Source organism: Silene latifolia, chromosome 10 (genome assembly GCF_048544455.1).
Source record: "Silene latifolia isolate original U9 population chromosome 10, ASM4854445v1, whole genome shotgun sequence".
Taxonomy (NCBI): domain Eukaryota; kingdom Viridiplantae; phylum Streptophyta; class Magnoliopsida; order Caryophyllales; family Caryophyllaceae; genus Silene; species Silene latifolia.
The window spans coordinates 81,998,609-82,002,052 of NC_133535.1; the positions used below are offsets into that span (position 1 = coordinate 81,998,609).

The following is a 3,444-nucleotide window of genomic DNA, read 5'->3' on the forward strand; positions in this document are numbered from 1 at the left end:
GCAAGCTTGTTGGCTTCACGAAAGCAATGTTAATTATCACTTCATCGAAGAAATGAAGGTCTAATTTTACAACCTTAATAATACTAGATATTTCCCAAAGAATTTGCCAAGTACTACGTAGTGAGTTAATAACACATAAATTATCACCCTCCACAATTACCTTTGAGATTCTTAAGTATTTAGCGGCTAAAATACCTTTTTTTAAAGCGAGAGCTTCTCCAATAAGAATACTATTAGATCCGCACGTTTTTGCTCCTAACAAAACGAATTTACCATTATGATCTCTTATACAATATCATAAAGTAGCTTTATTGCCTTCTATTCTCGAACCGTCAAAATTTAGCTTTAGGAAACTGTTTCTGGGTTTCTCCTACCAGATTTCTTCCTTAGTAGAATTGATTCTAGTTGACTTGTCTTTTTCGGGATTGTTGAGGTCCTTATGTTTAGTCTCATTCCAGACCTTAATGCTATTATTACATAAAATAATAATTTTGCTGCTATTGATATGAACATTATTAAAGATAATGTCATTTCTATAAAATCATGCATTCTACCAAATAAAGATAATTTTAATGAAATAATCTTTTGGAATTAAGTCTTTGAGAAAATTGAGTTTTATAAGAAAGTTTTGACTTGTAATATTATCATAATTTGACAAAAAATTGTTAGAGCTAATAATATTCATGTCTTGGATAATCGAACCAATCAAGGACATTCGTAAAAGAAATGATATTTGTTTTCAATATAATGGTTGCACAAAATATAAATAGATGAGATATTAATATGACTTTTAAAAAGCCTGCTTTTCATTGGGAAGCCATCAAGAAAACCATCCTATTCCTAGTTGAGAGTTGAGAGTTGAGTCACTATATATAAAAAGCCCCATTCTCAAAGTTTTTGCGTTAATTAATTTGAGAGATCAAATATGAACCTCAACCTTACTTCATTGTTGTTATTCTTAATTCCTCTCTTTTTGGCAACACTTTCTTTCCCCGGAGCTGCTTATGGCAATTACCTCCTACAGTATAAAGGTAACCTCCCTCTTCCTCGACACGCGATAGTATAATTAACTGTAGATGGCAATTACCTCCTACAATATAAAGGCAATTACCTTTAATATACATACCCAAATGCATGCCTCTAACCTCTATAACCCAACATATGCAAAATAGCAACCAATTCACTCAATACCTAACCATTGTTTGCTTTTCTATTTTGAGACTGTTTTTCATGTATAAACTGATCATCTAGACAACCACGTATACATTAATTATATTCACCTCTCAATCATTCATCATCTCTGCAATTTCTATCACTGATCAACTATTCTATTATTGGTTTTATGTAAAAAGTAAACGTAAACAAATGATAACGAAGAAAGCAATTCCATATTATTATTATCAGTGTGAAACTGTGAATAAAATGGAGCAACATTCATCATCTCTACAATATCTTGTTATTTGGGATTTTAATTGCCTTTGTTATTATTATTGATATGGACAAATATATGGCTGTAATGTTGTCAAGACATCTCTCATTTAGGCGAAAATGGAACCACGTCAAGCAAAAATGAACAACAAAACATAACATTTCAAAACCTAGATAAAGTTGAAGCAAACAGCAAAATCCTCAACAACTTGAAGAAATCAGGAGGAGGAGGAGGTGGAGGAGGACATGGACGGGGTGGTGGTTTCGGTGGCGGTACTGCTGGTGGTGCGAATCATCATACCACGAGCAAGAATAAAAATGGGGGTTCCTTGAGACACAGACCATTTAGTTTGGTAGTAGTCATATTCATATTGTCCCTATTGGCTTATGCATAATGCATTATCCCTCTGAATTTTCGGTTTGTAGCAAAATAAATCAGTTGTGACTTGTGAAATCATGATGCACGTGTTAGATTTGTGCATTTGATTTAGATATTTGGATTGTTGAAGATCACAAGTTCTGTTATCAAGATATGTTTAGCTTGATTCTCTTGTATTTTTGTGGTCACCTTTATTTATACACCCTCCATCATCAATCAGGCTGAAGCTCTTACGTTTGTATTTTTGTGGTCACGTTTTTTGATACTAACAAACTATATAGTATTTGCATTGAGATTCCATAATCGAGTCCATCACACGGTTCTTTTAATTTAAAACTATATAATATAATTAATTTGTATAACTTTCTTTAATTACATTGAAATCCCTTGGTTTCTAAATTTAATATATAGTATTGATTAGGAAAACTTTTACTTTGGGTACCCAAGGTTTCACATAATCTCAGTTTGGGTACCTTATATTTGACAAATTCCATTTTGGGTGTCCAAGGTGTCACATAATCTCAGTTTGGCCACCTCACATTTGACAAATTCCATTTTGTGTGCCCAAATTTACACTCCTATTCAGTTTAGATACCATGACATACTTCATGTAACTAAAATAAAGTTAAATAAATCTTAATTATTATGTTTAATTTTGCCTTTCCCTTAAACCACTCAATTAGAGTGCTCATCCCAAAAGACCAATATACATCCAGGGAAAAAGTATGATGAAAATTTTCATTTTTTATTTTGTTCAGAGTTAAAACTCACTAATTTTAGCTTCTTATCAAGAATCATGAAGGAAGAATCAAGCATTACATTTTCAAAGTATCATTCTACAATCACAAACTAGTATAAATTCCGCGCATGCATGCGCGGTATATAAAGCTTATTCACTTTAATGCATTATTTATAAAACTTAAATTGATGCGTTATTAATTCCATATTTCACCCTTTTTATTTTAATATGAAAAAAGGTGGAAAACTTATTAAGAGAACAGACTATATGGATTTTAATGATTTTTTTTATTTATCACAAAACTAATGATTTCAGTTATAACTTTTCTCAAATAATTTTGATGAATTTTTTGTTAGTAATTTATATTTTTAGATGTATACCAGTTTTGTTTTTTTTTTTTTTTTTTTTTGAAATCGTCATCTCATTAATAATCAACTAAGCGTAGATTACAATGAAGATAACAAATAAACAAAGGAAAATCAAGATTGCTAACGTAAAAAATACATTCAAAATAACTATCTAAATATCGTAATGGTACCGCTCCAAAATCATAAATTTCTTGAATCTATGAATAATCGATGTCTTTGCATCCTTCTTGATGGAGGGAAACAAAGCAGTAGCCGTCTTGATGTATTCATCCACGAAACAAATCTGATAATCTCCCCGTCGATTAAAACTTATTATATTGATAACAATCCCACGAAAAAATGGAAAAACCCCGAAAGAAGGGACGGAACAACAGATCTCACCAAAAGGGAGACTATTATTGAAAATAAGATAGATCTGCATAATATTATTAGTTGTTTAAGAAAGCTTTTGTGGGGCTTACCATCGATGGATGATCGATGGAAGCCCCCGAATAATAATGGAGGCTAGGTTTTTAGAGAGGGTTTTTTTA

At 31.5% G+C, this 3,444-nt stretch overlaps 1 long non-coding RNA gene across 1 annotated transcript; it reads left to right on the top strand.

Annotated features, from left to right (window-relative positions):
- The first annotated feature begins 820 nt into the window (after window positions 1-820).
- LOC141605698 (uncharacterized) lies at window positions 821-2,023 on the top strand. Its single transcript, XR_012526433.1, has 2 exons — window positions 821-1,031; window positions 1,543-2,023. It is a non-coding gene; the product is annotated as an uncharacterized LOC141605698 (long non-coding RNA).
- The last annotated feature ends 1,421 nt before the right edge of the window (window positions 2,024-3,444 follow it).